We start from the raw sequence: 17,760 nt of genomic DNA on the forward strand, positions 1-17,760 counted from the left end.
GAAAGAGATTCCTTTTGTAATTCAAGGTTTCTTTCTCCTGCCCAAGAGAGCAAATCCCAAGGACAGATGTTTCTTAAGCCTGGGGCCTCTCAAACTAAGGACAGGTAATTGGTTCCTCCGAGGGAATAATCTCCAACCTCCCAGATCAGAAGCAATCCCCGGTAATCCCCAGATGAGCTAGTTGCAGCAAGTAGTTTAAGGCAGAGAGACTGCCTGACTGCCTTGGCACAAGTGGGGGTAGGGGAAGAATAGAAAAGAAAGGTGGACCAAGACTTCCATTATTATCCTATCAGTTTATAAACCTTCAACCTCTTCTGCTCTCCTTTTCTGCACTGAACCGCAGGAATATAGCAATGGTAGTGGGGATTCAGGGAGGTCTTCCAAAACCCACCACACACAGCTCAAGGACCATACTAGAATGGAGGAAAGGGTTATCTTTGTTGGGGTTTGTGTGTGTAGATCAAGTGCTCTAAAACAGGAAGGGCTGTCAGCTTGCCCAAAGATAGGAGATGAGAACAGTGATGAGAACACTGGATGAGAACTCAAGAGGTCCTAGTTCTATCTGCACTCCTGCCGAGTGCCCATCCCTTCTATTCAGCAGTTTCCCATCTAAAATACAGGGATAATGATACTAACCTCCTCTGTACTTTACCCATCTATAAATGAAAGAGCTACATAAAAAACTAGCTGCATTATTGATAAGAGTCAATATTCTATTCCCATTACCTTCTCTGCTAGTGACTAACAAATCTGTCTATTCTGCCTCCTGAACTCAGACTGGACTACAGTAGCGTTGTTTACAATCATTGGACCTTCCTGTAGAAGAAAAAAGAAGCGAAACTACCTGATACAAGAGAAACTACAGGAGCTAGTACAGAAAGTGATGTCAAATGCCTTAAATGCCATTTTTACAAGTACATAGGTATGCAGACAAGCCCCTTTAAAAACACCCAAGCAGTTCAGAAGCCCTCCCATTAAAATTAGTGGGAATTAAGCATCTAGCCTGTTTTGGCAGTTTCTGCATTATCGTTTAAAGACCTTCAAAAATTAACCTGCTTTGACAATTTTTGCATTATTAAGAAACATATAAATCTGGTCCCAAGTAAACAAACTGAAGAGACGTTTTTCCCTTTAATCTCTTTCAGTTTTAGTAATTTAAATTATAAAATTTGGTAAAACTGTACACAGAAATGTGATTTCTAAACTGGCAGCATCTCTTTATAGTGCTTCATAAATACAAATGAAATTCACTACTCATCGCTCCACTCCTTTTTTTCTTTACTTAATCAGTAAGCCATTATTCTGAACATGTTTTCTGTTCAGTCCAAGCTTAAATTCACAGTTCAGTGTTAGGCACGCATATATTTCCTGATATCATCCAGCTCAGTTTCTTACATATAGGACCTAATGGTTAGTTCTATGGCTCCTGCAGTTGCAGTCTCTTCTTCAGTATTTAAGGGTAGGGTTAACACCCAGCCACTCTCTCATTTTTAAAAGAACTGTGCCTTCTCTGAGACATTCAGGATGGTGTGTTATGGGATCGGATGCTTGTTACAGTTTTGCATAATAGATGTTGTTTTGTGGACTTGATACAAAAACAAATTAAGTAAAATATTAAGTAAAATTCTGTGGCCTGTTATGCTGGTGACCAAACTAAATGATCATAATGGTTCATTCTGTCTTAAGAAGACCACAAATCTTTAATTACTGCATACATGTGGGCTGAATTCAAAATGTGTCAAATTCCTTCTAAACCAATGCCAATCGATTGGTCTCATTGGGGATGCTTTGAGCAGGGGGTTGGACTAGATGATCTCCTGAGGTTCTTTCCAACCCTAATTTTCTAAGATTCTGTCAGTGTTAAAATGGTTTTCTGAAAAAATAATCAGAAAAAAGTACCCTGCTTCTATATTTGTCTTAAATCAATCAAAATCTGGGTTTTGTACTACCTAGTATGTGGGCATAAAGGTTATAGCTGGTCAGAACTCGGAACTGCCATTTCCCTGGGAATGCTGACATTTTGAAATGCGTTATTTTTCCCCACATTTAGAACAAAAAAATATATATTACAATGTCCTGTGAAACAGGAATTTTGTAAAAAAATTGTTTTTGATTTATTTCCAGATTTATTATTTTCTAGTTTTTATTTTATTTCATGATAGCTCAGTTGCAATAGGACATACTATGACGTGCTATATACCAATTGAAGTCATGTCATAATATGAGATGTTATCTGATGCTTTATTACCACTGACACATCATAGAATCATATAAAATAAGGGTTGGAAGCAAGATCTCATTTATTCCAACCCCTCTGCTCAAGGCACAATCAGGCTTTTCAACCCTGTTGGAAGTACTTCAACCAAGTACTTTTCAACCCCGCACTTAAAAACTTCCAATCTATTCCACAACCTCTGTAGATAATCTCTTCCTATACTTCGCCAGTTACATAGTTGGAAAGTTCTTTCGGGTCTAACTTAAAGCTCCCTTGTTCCAATTTAAGCCCAGTAACTTCCTATCCTGTTTCCCATGGACATAATTGATCACCATCTTCTTTTCTTCTTTATAATTATACTTTTTGTATTTGAAGCTTGTATCAAATCCCTCCTCATTCTCTTCTTCACCAGACTAAATAACTCAATTCTTCCAACGTTCCAGTACGTCATGTTTTCTTGAACTCTAATGATTTTTGTTGCTCTCATATGGACTCCTACCAATCGGTTATGTTATCCAGGAAGTGCAGTGCCTAACACTGGACCATTCCACTCAGGTGAGAATGCAGTGGGCTTCTTTCTACACAGTACTCTTATTAATACATCCCAGTAAGCTGTTAGACTTATTAGCCCAGCAATATTATACTCTTGACTCATTAATTTTGTGATTGGTTCACTATCTCCAGATCGTTTTCTGTAGTATTGTAGCCTTAGCCAGTTACTCCCATTTTATATTTGAGCATTTAATTTCTCCTTTCTAAATGCTGGCCTTTGCATGCATCCTCATTAAATTTCATCCAATTTAAATCACAGCATTTTTCCAGTTTATCATACTCATTTTGAATTCTAATTCTGTCCTCTAAAGTCTCTGCTATCACATCCATCTCTATCATTCACAAATTTACATTCAATTCTACTCTCTGAATCACTGATAAAGATACTGACCAGTAGAGAACCCAGGAAAAACTCCTCGGAAACCGCACTTGATACATCCTCCCAGTTAGGTAGTTTCAGGATATTTCTTTACCTTACTTATGACAATGTCATGAAAGATGGTTACAAAAGCCATACTAACATCAAGGAATATTACATCCCCACCCTCTCCCACAAGGTCCACCACAATAAAATGATGTTGGCGAGACACGAGTTGCTCTTGCCAAATGCATACTGGCTGTCACGTAACACTATTATCCTCTAGGTGCTTATCTTCAAAACAAGTATGTATCTTTAATATACAAGGCAACACTTTCACCTTTTCTTCTGTTTGCCCTTCTAGAACAAGCTATACCCATCCATGTAATATTCCAGTCATGTGAACTATTCCATTAAGTCATAGTCATCCTAATTAGATCATAATTTTATACGCATACTAGGACTTCCAGTTCTTACTGATTAGTCCCCTTATACTTTGTATTACCACACAGGCATCTTAGATGTCATAATATGACTTAAGATACAATTTATAGAATTTAATTTTAATGTGATGTCATTAGAGACAACTGCTATTTAGTAGTGAAATCACGCATCTTATTTTCTACATCAAAGCACTAAACATTGTCATTGGAACACAAGCAATGGACGCTGATCTAGAAAAATAAGATGATTCAAATTGTACTAACAGTTGATTTTAATCATTTTAAATTAAGATATTATGGACTACTTCTAATAAGATATCATAAAAATGAACACATAATTATATAATTGATAGCAATTAAAACATATTTAACATTAAAATATGATCATGTCAAATTTGTCCAAAATATTATTTGGCAAAACAATGCTTTTCATTTTGGAAATAAATATTTTAATGAAAAATTGTATTGATATTTATACGATTTTACTAACATGTCCATTTGTCAAAAAATCAATGCAACTGAAAAGAATTTTCTAGATGATAACCGTTTCCAAAACATTTTCCAAAGATAAATACATGACATGCGCTATGTTCAGCCTGCGGGCTGTATGTTTAGTACCACTTGAATAAATCACTTGGGGCTGTTTGGCGGAGAGACGGGGCAGGAGGGTGTAGGGATGGTTCCAGTTATGAGGAAAAAATAATTCTGATTACGAGGGAAAAGCTTTATTAAAGGGAATGGCATGAGATTTAGTTGAAAGTTGGATTAGTCTAAACTCCTCTAGAAATCCATTCTGCAAATTGCAATTGATTTGTCAGTATTAATTAGTTTTGCAAGAGTTAGGTCAGAGCTTTACCTGCTCAGTTTCCTACTTCAGATGTTAAAAATAATCACTTCTTTTTTTTTTTTTTTTAAATCAGCCTCTTCCCTTTCTTCTACATCAGGACCTGAGGGATCCACCCATTTGTTGCTTTAAGAACACAAATGACAAGCTATTCCTTCATCAAGAATTTTAAAACAGGAATCTGCATAAAATAATTCAAGAGTAGATCATTAAAAAAACAAAAAATCAATCTCTGTAGGTAAAAGAGAGATGGTTTCACTGCCAGCAAAAAAATTCCATTTGTAGATTTGCCATCGTCTAGATCCCGTTCACGTGCATGCAACACCCACATAATTGGATTTTTTTCCCCTTGTTGATACACATGTAAAAATCCCTGTCCTAGATCTTTACTGTGAAGCTGTGGATCAAATAACTAAGTGAATATGCATCTTGAGCAAAAACCAACATATGCGTTTTCAATCTTTAGTTTCACAAAAGGAACAAGAGGAGGGAATCAAATGGGGCTGAGAATTCAAAATTAAATATAATACAAGCAGGAATCCACTCAGCCACCAATAAAATACAGACATTTCTGCAATATATCTTCTTTTAATATTGAACATTAAGTAACAATTAAGACCAGGAAGTAATGACTCATGACATTTCTACAGGATTTCAAAACTCTACCCACTTTTTTTCTTTCATCTCCTTCAACTCTATCTAAACTTCTCTCCTGACACTGCCTTTGTCTCTTTTGCCTCTTGTATCTGATTTCATGCTTCCTCCTTTTAAGAGTAGAAAAGACTCCCATGTATGCCAAGTGCCCTCCCTTTTCTACTTCAAAAGCTCTGAAAACCCACCTGTTCTGTGAAGCCTGTTAGAGCATGTGCCACTTCATGTTTTCTGAATTGTATGCATTCATGCACAAAGACTGTAAATTATTTGGGGCAGGGATTTTGTTCTTTGTTTAGCATGCACTACTATTTTATAAACTGCCAAGTACATATGCATTGCTATATAAGTAAATAACAGTAACAATATCCTGTTGAAATTGCAAAAAGACTTTAGGTAGGCAGAATGTAATTACCCAAATTGGAACTTAGCCAGGACACTAGAGCTAGCATCCCTATTTGTGTGGAAAGTGCCAAGGGATCATTAAAACTGCAGTGATTAGTCAAAATGCTTTGCATAACTAAATAAATATATAGTATAAATTAAAATCTAAAACAGTCAAGAATTATCTATCACTGTTTTGTTATCTAAAATAACTGTAATAGTGCTGAAGTCTCATTAGCAGCTGCCATTTTAGTGATATATCTCATTCATGCTGATTTGGTAGACTCAGATACAGGAAGTGAAAGTTGTATTTAAATGCATAAGACAAAACTACTGGAAGGCATAATATTCTCTCAAGAGATGTAGGAGTTCCTTTAACAGTCGCTAACAGGCGGTTCTGTAGTGCCGCTTAGCAAGCCAGTTAATTTCACTAATTCAGTGAAACTTGGAAGAAAAGTTCAAAAACACAAGACCCCAAACAAAAGAGCTCCTTTGTTTTCTACACTCAGCAATGCAGACATGAGTGTGTTTCATATTGTTTGTAATACTATGCATGGTTTAATATATTTGATACGTAATCATCTGGGCAACAACCACAAGTATGTAACACTGGACCGTAATTCAACTGGCACTTGTTAGTCTTCCGTAACCTATAACTACTAGGCTAAGTGCAGGCAGGCAAAAAACCTGAGGCTGAATCAATTCAGTCTTCAGAGGTTAGTCTAAGTTGTGTAGATTGAATAAGCAAGCAAACAGACATTCACTTTCGATTCCAGAAATGCTGTCTTATGCCTGCAGTGGCTCCAACCAGAAGACATAAGGAAAGGGGGCAAGCTTAGCAGCAGACAGCTTGGGCCAATGCTATTCCACCCATCTGCAAGGTGGGGGTTGCAGGGGAGGTACAAAGCATCCTGGGATGCTGTGGGACTGTGAGTTAACTTGAATCTAGAGGGAATCTGGGACAGAAGTTCAATAAACTGATTTAACCTAAATCATTTAAGTCTGATACTATACCCATCCAGGTTTATCATAAACCAGTTTCAGCCATTTTGAGAGCAGTTTGTGCACTGAACTTCTACTGTGTTACAGACTTGAACTGGTTTCTGATCACTTATACCAGTTCATGTGTAATTTCTGTCCCTTGCCCTGGTGTCATACAACATTCAAACACTCTCAAGCCTCTTTAAAAATAAATGCTTCTCAAGGGAAAATATCCAAATACAAGCAGGATTCAAATTTACTTATTACCACCTACTTCTTATTTTCTCTTGCAACTTTTGCTAATCAACACATACCTTTGTGCTTTGCCTTCTTTTTTCCACTATGAAGCTTTGAATTCCATTGTTCAGATTCCTAGTGACTGGTAGAAACATGTAACAGTAGCCTGGCAGATCTTTCTGATGTAATATATAACATATCAAAACATCTACAATGTATCACACTATATTCTTTAGGGTTCTTGCAAAGAGCGAAAGTGTGAAATTATCCTATCACTATTCTCAACTGCCTTGTCAGGGCTACCTTTAAGATTTGAACAAGAAGGCTTACACTCAAATATGATTAACTGTATGTATCACTTATACTAGACTTCTGGGATCTTAAGTGATTCCATTCTCCACCATAAGGTTCCAAATGGAACTCTTAAGTACTGGTTTTAACTTAGCATCAAGTAATAGGGCTGTGAAAAGCTTTGGTCCCTTTTTTGATTCGACAGATTCAGCCCAATTTGGTGGTGAAATCTCCAAATCCGATCGAATCGCAGGACCCTTTAATCTCTCTGAATCGAATCGGAACCCTCCGAATCAATTCGGAGAGATTCAGACGTAGAGATAGCTTTAAATATTTTTTCTACATACCTCTACGTAGCAGGCAGCTCATCAGTGCTGCGATGCACGGAGTGTCCCACAGAAGTACAGGGGGCTCCCCAGCGTGCTCAGCAGCAGACCCAGAAGTGGAGCAGAAGTACTTCCGGTCTACTTTCAGTTTCGCTGCCGAGCATGTGGAAGGACCCCTCCCCCCTCACTCCTGTGGGATGCTCCATGCGCCCCAGCATCACAGTGAACGAGCCACACTTGCTACCTCAAGGTATGTAAAAAAAACTTTTAAAGCAGTGTCTGTGTCCAAATTGCTGATTCTCTGAATCAGCATCAAATCTTCAGCTTTGGATTTGGCTGAATTGAATCAGGGACAGTGATTTGAATCAACAAATGGAATCACTGTCCCCGATTTGGCAGGAATCCAAGCCCCAATTGAATAGGGTCCGCTTTGCACACCCCTATCAAGTAACCATTTGTACACTTAAAAGTTACACATATGCTTAAATACTTTGGTGCAAATAGGGCTAATACAGCAACAGGACAATATCCATGACGTTTTGCCAACCTCTGTGCCTGCAGCCACAAAGCACAGCCTATGTACTTCCCTGCGCATGCATTTAAAGAAGGGAATCTACTGCTTGAAATGCCAAAATTAAAGTCAAAACAAGAAGTGGAAGGCACTAGAAGATGAGTGGTCAGTAACTGTCCTATTTCTACTATAGACAGCCTGCCGCAATTGTTGTTCAAATGAAATGCATTCACTCAGGATCCACCCAATCTTCCAATTTTTATAGATACTTTGATTACTGGTACAATAAATACACAAATGAAGTTGTTCTGTGTCTGAGAGGGGGAAAGGCAAATCAATGGGAACAAAAATATCAAATACTAAATTAAACAGCTTGTAAAGTGAAGACTTGGCTTTAGTCAAGGTATATGGGTAAAAGTGTGCTAACCTTAGAAAGCAGTGCTGCACACAGGCTGGGACCTATGAAGAAACAGATGATGATTATTTAGGTCTCATCTCACAAGGGGCCACTGGTAGTTTTTAGCAAGTCCAAATTCTTAGATTTTCAGTTAATGAGAAAGAGAAGTAAAGCTCCCAGGCCTTCTGCTTCATAGTATAACCTGCTGTCTTTTTTTCATCTGCCTCTAAACAATCTAGAAAATACTAAGAAGTGTGAATTTCACCCTTCCTCACAACTAGGAGTTAAGTCAGAAATACAGTACTGACACCTAAAATACCAACATTAACTGTGCCACCTGCTGAACAGCTTGCCAGATACACTTAGATAGTACATTTGGCCACTGAAACTGGATATATTAGGAAGAATTTCATTTAATAAGTTTTGACTTTTGGACAAAACTGGATACTTAAGAATAGCACTTCTGGATTCTTCTGCTTTTCACTAGTCTTTCTCTGCAAAACTTCAGCTTGTTGCAGCATACCTCTTCTCCCTCCCTCCCCATTTCTATAACATTGTGTTTCTGCTATTCTATACCAGAAGCACCAAGAGGGTGGTTTATAAGTACAACACACCTCTTGAAAACCTAGTGCATGGAACTTGCCAATTTTTTTTAATCACTTCAGTATTTTGTACCACGAACAGCAGTATTGTCAGGATTCATTAATTTTTAAAGAGATAAAAGTGAATTTTTAAACGCCACTTAGGGTCATAATTGTAAGAGGTAGCCTCCATTTTCAGAGTTACAAATCGCAGTGTTATGCAATAAATGCTAAGTAAAAAAATGTATAATACGTGATTTATGGTGCAAAACTACAGGTGTACAAAGAAACTTTCAAAGAAGGGTAAAAAAAATCAGGCTCCTTCCCTTGTTTGCTAGGGTTTGTTTTCTTTCCTACTTGCTTGAGTTTATGTTCAACAGAACAGCACAGAATAATGTTATCTTATGGCTTTATATTGTACCTCCTTTGAATTATTTCTTAAATGACTGTTTGGGGGTTTTTCCACACAGTACAAACAATTAAGATTTTTATAAAAGCAGACATTTTGACAGTAGTAAGCCAAATGTTATAAGTACATTATGTCCCATAGGTGGCTTGCGTAGCTGCAGCAATTTAAAACTATTGGTGAAACCATTATTGCAATTTAAATGAAAATGGCTGAAAACTCCAAGCATAAGATTAAAAACAAAACAAAACAAAGAAAACACTAAAACAGTAGATAGTTTCATTATATCCATATTTCATTGAAAAAGATGTGTGAGATTTCAATAATGTTACAGTTTTCTGAAGCTCAAATAGCACATGGCTGTTGTGGTGCATGTGGGGAATAATGCACTTAGTTTTTCTTTTAAAGCTTCAGACTAGATTCAGTCACTTAACCAAATAATCCCCCTGAAGAGTGACCTTACTCAACAAGAGTAAAAGTGGCAAAACTTGCTCCTTAATCATCTGTATGAGGCAAACAAAACAGTTGATTTTTAATATTTTGTTTTAATTTCATTTGGGAATAGATGAAGGCAATTTCAAAAATATAATCTTTTATCCTTTTCTCTTTGTACAAATGTGTGACAACAGGCCCAAGAACCATTTCTCTATCTTTTTCTGTCTCATCCGTATACACAACCCCTTCACATATTCAGGACACCCTGTTCCATTTTATACATGCTTCTTGACATTCTAGGTCAAATTTACTGTTGGTTTAAAGTGACTTTGCTGCGTTGAAGCCAATGCTGCTCTAGCAATTTACATCAACAGATCACGTGGCCATCTCTTACTCATTCACATGCTCTCACTTTTGATGAGCACTTGGAAATCCTTACAGATGGCCAAACTCTTCCCCATCTTACTGTCACACACATACTGGCAATTTTTTTTTTTACACAAACAACTACCACACCCTGACATTAATTCCCTACTCAATCCTCTCATCAAAATCAAACACTGCACAAACAGCCAAGTTCTTCTGTTCCTCCAAGATCTGGGATGGGAACCACTGAACATGGGTTTGAAGAGACGGGGGCTGAAAAGGAAAATTGTAAGGCACCACAGAGTGCTCTGGAGCTAGACTCAGCCTTTCAGGAATGAGAAATGAAGAGTCTTGTCCCAAACTGGATTAGGAATTGACTTTGTTAACAAGAACATTCCATTATAATAGTAAATATTTTTTTAAATGCAAACTTTTTGGGAAGGATGCAAAACCTCTTGCTTCAGGACAGAAGTCAGTCTCCAAGACTTAAGGCAGGGGCAAAATGCAAAATGCAGCTCACAGGCCAGATGCAGCCCACCAGGCCTTTCTATCCGGTCTGCAGGACCCCTAAAAAATTTAGAAAATTAATATTCATCTGCCACTGGCTGCCTGTCATGCAGCCCTCAATGGCTTGCCAAAACTCAGTAAGCAGCTCTCTGCTCAAAATAATTGCCTGCCCTGTCTTAGGGGCTATAATGACATTTTCTCTATAGCATATTATCCCAAAGATGCCTTATCCCAAAGATTCCAAATGTGTTCTTGGTGCTTTTCATAGGCTGAATGAAGGCTACTATTGTGGAGGCATAATACTGGATTACATGACAAGCTTGCCTGGTGAAAGAAGAGCCAAGAGGAAGCTCTTGAACATCACTCCTCTCCACCCATCGGAGACAATTTGGCTGCTCAACCACTCACTCTGCAGTCGAACTGGCCAGATTAAACTGAGCTGAACTTTCAGACTCCAGAGTACAAGAGCAGCAGCTACTGTCACATCAACCCACTGCAACATTGGTTAAAGCACATTCACATTTTTCAACTTGCTATTTTTTTCAATCACTAGTCCTAGAAACCTTTTCTCTTTAATGAAGGTTGGAAGCCTGTAGAAGTTGATTCCACTGGTCATAATATTCCCCAAGCAGCTGGCAAGCAGGGTTTTGTAAACTGGCTTATTGTTAACAATTCACATGAAAGAAAACTCACAGAGTAGAAGAGCTACCGAAACTACCATACCTGGTGTTAACTCCCTTCTAAGTCTGTTCTGCTTCGTATGAGATGGGGGTTTGAACACCCAGGATGCTGACAGATGTGGGAGGGAAAAAAAACTAGCACTTTAAGCTCAGAACACTCCCACACCAAGTGCAGCGCATACCCAGAAGATGCATCGCATCAGTTTGACCGCGGCTCCCCAGAGTCTGTATATCTCACTGCTTCAGTAGGGCTTTCTGGCGCTTTTATCTAATATAGAAGTTCTTAAACTGTGGTCTGTGGACCACCACTGGTCCGCGAGCTCCATTCGAGTGGTCTGCAGAAAGGTGACCCAAGGCTAATGCTGACAAACATTACACCTGACTTGCCAGAACTCTGCTCAAAAACCAGGCACATCCATCACATTAGAAAGGTAAGTACTGATATTATAATACAAGTTGTGTGCTTTGATGTGTAGAGCAAAAAAAAAGTTTATTAAAGTGATCTACCGAGACCCTCAGAAATTTTCCAGTGGTCTGTGAAAAAAAAAAGTTTGAAAACCACTTATCTATTAGATCAATCAGCTACTAGATAAAAGTGCCAGAAAGTCCCGCCGAAGCGCACAAGCTATACAGACGCTGGGAAACTGGGTCAAACTGATGCGATGCCTCTTCCGGTAAAGTACTGTTTTTTGTTTTTTTTCTACGTCTGTCAGTGCCCCCAGAGTAGATCTTATACCTGGACTCATTAAAGAGCAACCAGCCCAATGCCAATCAGAAAGTTCCTCTAAAGGGAACTGGGTAAATGCAGCCTTTTCTTCCCACCAAAGTATTTTCTATATGCCTTTTTGGGTCATTTTGTGAACAAAATAATTCCAGAAATCTATAGCTGAAAAACAATCACTAGACTGTTGGGGATAGGGACTGATGTATTCTACTCTTAAGAACACAATGGAAATCAATATATCAGCTGGAAGGAATCTGAACTATGACTTCCCTTATAATGGCTTGTCTATCAAATAGAGGCAACCTCTTCCTATCCTCAACTTTATTTAAATTAATGTAAAAACCTGCTATTTTTTTTTATATAACTGAAGTAGTTTTCAACAAACCAAACAGGACTGATCAAGCAAGCAGATGGTTTGCTTGTTGCCTTAGGACACAAACTTCTCTTCTTCCCTACACTTTACCCTGTCTAAACCAATGGTTCTCAACCTATGGCCTACAGGCTGGATCCAGCCGGTTGGCAGTAGTAGCACCATTAATTGCCCCCAGGGCCACAGCAATTAGCACTGCCACTGCTCCTTTGCCACTGAATACTGGACCTGTGGTGAGCCCTGTGGCTTGGTTGACAAAGCTGCACACCCTGGATCACTCTGGGACATGGGACCACTGCATGGCTGGTTCCAGTGTGCAAGGTTGTACTGTGGCTGGATCTGGTGCAGGCAAGACTCCACCCACAGATTAACTCAACATGCCAACCCTATAGCCCAGCCCTGCACTGCTCATCCAGAGAGGATTAACACTGTTAGTCTAAACAACAACAATCAAAACAGTTTCCAGAAAGTTGTTGTGTCTGAAGTAAGTGTCTTAAAATCCCCTTTTATGTAGCAGTGCTGATATTTAAAGATTGATTTTTCACTGAGCCATGTTATCTTTGAATGTTGTCTGGCACAGACACTATGATTCATGAAACATCCAGCTTCTCAAAAGCAGCTACAGACATTTGGCTGCTATGAACAACCTGAAGCCTAGAATGTATTCATATCAATTTGAAGGGACAGTGCCAACCTGTATATTGTGAAACTAACAAAAAAAAGTAAAGTGATAAAAAGGTATAGTAAGACTTCTAGACTGTACGGGGAACTGGGGATGAGGTAAAAGGGGTTTTGACTCAGAGTACAATAGCAAGGTAGAGAGAAGGGTGGTGTTTCTGAGCTACACATAGGGAATTAAGTGCCAATCATGGACTGAGAACCATACACGTCGTTTGTAGCCACTAATCAGAATGTAAATTTTGAAGGATGGCTCAGCGCAGGAGTTTTGAAACAGGGCAGACATAAAGAAACAATTTAGATTATTTTTGCAATTGTAACATTTTACACATATTCTAGACATCCCTTGAAATTGTGAAGGTACCTGAATATTAATCCTGCTTTCCCTTAGCTATTCAGTTCTCTTATTTTAAATGATTTTCAACTGTACATTTCTGGATATGGTACGTTTCATATTCATTTTTAGTTGCCCTAATGCAAAGGCAAGCCTTTGTTCTACTAATAATGACAGCCATTGAAAAAGGGTGTGTTAGTAACCGAAGGCTTTGAAATCAATGGGTCTGTCTGCTCATGGGGTGTGTTGCTACTCAATACCAGTAAGGATTTCAAAATCTGCCCTGAAGTTTAAAAATAGTAATGGTGAAAGTGTGTATAAATTGAGTCTAACACCAAGAAAGATTATTACTGTTTCTAAAATATAATTCTTCTGCCACAAAAAAGTCTTAAAGGAATGAATGGCTAGAAATTCCCTCATGTTGTGCTCTAAAATAATTATATATTGTTAGATATATACAGAAGAAATATGCTACTTAATTAGAACTAAAGATTTCAAAAGTAGTTCAGTCCCAAGGTGCCTTAGCATAAGTCAACCAAATATGTTTCTGCCTGTGACACACTGTTTGAATAGTAAAACATTTTAATGAATAAAAAGGAAACTATTATCTTGGGGGTTAGAGGATAAATTAAATATATATGGTGTTTTGCACTTATCAGCCAGATTGTGTCTAGGCCTAATGCAGCTAGTCAGGGAATAAAAGACAAACTACTGGCTACATTATGGGTCTGACTAGTGGTGGGATAACACATTACTATAGCCATATCCTGGCATCTCTTCATTTCACTCCTCCTTAACAAGTGTACAGAGTTCCAGCCCACTGTGGGCCAGCCAGTGGACTGAGCCAGCACAAGGGGGAGACTTGCCACCCTGGTAAATTGCCCTAAACAAGTAGAGGGAACAGGTGATGAACTATGACATGGTCCATTTCTCCCAGGGGCAGTGTAAAATCTTCTTTAAAAGTTTCTTGGTATTATTTACTAGCTAGCATTTGTATTTTTCTGAAAAAGCAATAAGCAATAGCATGTGTTAGTAGCTGCATCTTTGGTATAGAATCCCTTTAAAATTGTTTTCTCCCTCTCATTAAGGTGTAACTTTTGTAGGGTGATAAAAGCAGGGCAGAAATGAAACGTATTAGTTGCTGTATTTTTAGTACACATTTGACCATTTATGTTACTTTCAGGTGAATGATAATCTATGGAAATCTGAATAGACTTAAGCCGATAGGTAACCTCCACTGATACACGCTTTCAACTCAAATTACCGATAAAGATTTTTTTTAACTTTATTAATTTCCTTTAGGTGCAAATAATGCAAGCCTCTCTCTAATAAGATACTAACAAAGAAATGTAAAAAGAGAGAGACAGAAAATACTCTAAAATGTAAAGAGTTGGGCTCAAAACCTTCAAAGACTAATGTACATGATAAACCTTAGGCATCTATGTAATTCTGAGTTAAAGCACATGCACTTATGTTGTTAAGAGTCTGAAAAGACAATTTCTATTACTAAACGCAGCCTTTCAGGAAACCTGAAAAACATCTACACAATTTTAATGGAATGCAGCTTGTGAAGTTAGTCATATATCATAAAAGTCAGATAGCAAAAAATTGACAACAATACTGTCATTTTCTTTTATCACTTTAGTTGTTTAAAAGAGATTTAACAAAACAATTACTTAATGAAATGTACAAACATATTGTGTTACTAATTACTATTCAATCCTGTGAACATTTATGCATGTGTTTCTCATTAAGCATGTTACCAAGCTCATGGACTACATGGATAACTTTGCAGGAGCTGGCCTCTGACATTTCATCCATGCTACCTCTTCATTGTTTTAAGCCATGAAATTTATTCATGTTATTTTCCAAATTATATTCTGTTTTATGGAACATAATTCCTTTCTTCTTAATGCATCTTCACCAGGGTGTGAATGAAACTGTGACTTGTAATTACCTACTGGCACTTAATTTTTTAGTAATTGATTACTGAAAAAACAACTAACTAAAATACACAAGGTAAAAACCCTGACCCTTTTGAATCAAAGGGAGTTTTGCCACTGACTTCAATAAGGCCAGAATGTTGCCAATATTTCACTTGTCAACCGTGAAAGAGAAAGACTACCAGAGAAAGTGATAACTGTACCACTTTTGAAGACTATGGGAGAAAATGAGCCCTGTAAAAGCATCTGAAATGGACTCACAATATGAATCATAGCAGGAGAATTAGGTAACACAATAATTTTGGTGGTGACCAAAACTTAGATGAACTTGAAAACGAAGAGCGGATGCAAAGGAAAACATGAAAAAGGTCCATTATTCTGGGTTAAAACTTTCTGTAATGTTCGTAAATGTGTACACTTTTCCCTGCACTGTAGCCTGTGCCATGTGGGGAAAAAAAACCCCCAAAAAACACTCCTTTTCTGAGGTTTTCACTTGTTAACAAAGAAATCAATATTATGATAACAAAGTAAAAGCCTTCTTTACAGACTTAGATGCTTGGTCTTTGACTTCATGACCATCTATAGCTGCAAACAGGTAACTACAGTATAGGAACACTGGTGATTAAATGTGTCCCAAAATACAGATTCTGCTATAAAATAGGCATGAGCATTGCTCATAAAAATTAAGAAGGGTAAATGACTTGTCAGGAAAAAACAAAACAAAACTCTTTTGTCCCTTCTTTCAGAAGTTTCCTGAGTTATAACTGAACTTCTCACCATTCACAGGTGTTTCATGTGTATGGTATATTAGTCATAGCTGCTTTGGGGTTCTGTTAGTCTCTTCTTAACTCTGTTTTCTTTCATTTTATTGCTAATCTAACAGATTCCAATAAAACTCAATGATGGAAGATAAGAGCTACTTTGGTAGGATTACTGGACTAAGTAAAACCTGCTATGAATTGCTCAATCCTGCTCCCATCAAATTCATGGAATAGATAATACTGTCATAGTGTAAATACACAAGATCAAAGTACAAATATCTAGTTTCCAACATGCCATTTTTTAATATTGCATCTCCCAGCAGACTCCAAAATCTGTAATCAAAAGTTGGCTATAACGAGTTAGCTGAATATCAAGTTTAAAATCATACACGTGCTAGGTAATATTAGGCAATACTGGGAGGGGGACAAAAAGGAGAAGTAATATCTAGAAATACTTTTAACTCTTCATAACTGATTAAAGTTGACAGACCCAAAGAAAGGGTGCAATAGTTATTTATTTGATACTGTGCTTAGCTGAACCAAAAAAGCAATGAAATGGACTCAAGCACAGAAGAGAGTTTTATACATCTAATTCCAAAATTAATTGTGAGAATTTGTTATGCAATACATTATAACTGATGGGAAAAAAGAAGTTTCTACCTTCCCCTGTAACTCTCTCACCTATCTAATTTTGATGAGAGCATCATCTAATTTAAGTGATTCAAGTGAGTTTGTATAACCAGTATAAAGAATAGTCAAAATAAAATACGTTGAGCTATTCTGGTTGTTACGTAAAACTTGTAATTAATTATTACTTTTTACTTTGAGATTCTGTGGCATTTTGAAATCATCTGTATTTTCCCTTTGCGACTCTGACCAAGAGCTTCTTTTAAAACCCAAGTGTAGTACTTCTATGTCTCTACACTTGGAAAAACAGAACAATTTTAGTTCTGAAAAATGGCAAATGAAGGTGGCATAGTAAAAAAAAAAAATCAGTTACTTCTGTTTGTTAGATTTTACAGTCATCCTAGCTCTCTAGGCAGAATGCTTAGCAACTTATCATGGATTTATCTACAGGGAATAAAGGCAAGATCAGGCTCTGAAGGGATATTACCAAGGCTGGCAGGCCTAAAATTAGACCATACCAGCATTGATTTGGGTTCATGGGCATGTCACAGTGTCTTACTGCTATTCCTCCTGTGGTTTTGTGGGCAGGCTAAAGAAACCAACTCCCACTGAAAAACAAATCCAATCTTGCAGAGACAAAGGCAGAATTAAAGTTTCACTTTCACACACTTTCATGATTTTAAAATGAATTCAAATTTTAAGTTTGCACATATGAAGAACCTTGCTACTAATCAAGGACCTAGTGTTACAAACACATACACCAAACCAAACACAAGAGATAACTGTGATTATCAGCATGTTTGCATGCTAGTACATATGTAAGCATAGTTCTAGATATTTTACTGAAACACCAGGAATAACTAAGCAGCTAAAGAGTTTATTCACTTCTGTTGAAAGCTAACATTGCTAAAGATTTTTTAAAAATCCTCTTCCTGTAAGTTTACAGCTCCGTGAAAAAAAAAACCCCATCTGGGTTTAAACTCAACATTCAAAGTGTTAGCCAAAAAAAAATTAAGGTTGTCTTGCTCATAAAGCATGCTGTAAAAGCCATTGCTTTTAACAGACCAGACCTTTCGTAAAACTCAAGTCTTGCAAATATTAGCTAGCATATCCCCAGTTCTGCAATGGGATGCATCTAGGCATACCCCTACAAAAAAA

General features: G+C 37.5%; 1 protein-coding gene across 8 annotated transcripts in view; it reads right to left on the minus strand.

Moving 5' to 3' along the window:
- ZMYND11 (zinc finger MYND-type containing 11) overlaps window positions 1-17,760 on the minus strand; it is a 165,182-nt gene that overhangs the window by 142,604 nt on the left and 4,818 nt on the right. Inside the window, exon 2 of one of the 8 annotated variants that reach the window (XM_014609016.3) lies at window positions 8,221-8,252. The exons of the other annotated variants lie outside the window; for them this stretch is intronic. The gene's annotated coding sequence lies outside the window, so the exon portion shown is untranslated. The remainder of the gene's footprint in view (window positions 1-8,220; window positions 8,253-17,760) is intronic. 8 annotated transcript variants of the gene reach the window in all.

This window comes from Alligator mississippiensis, chromosome 5, assembly GCF_030867095.1.
Source record: "Alligator mississippiensis isolate rAllMis1 chromosome 5, rAllMis1, whole genome shotgun sequence".
Taxonomy (NCBI): domain Eukaryota; kingdom Metazoa; phylum Chordata; order Crocodylia; family Alligatoridae; genus Alligator; species Alligator mississippiensis.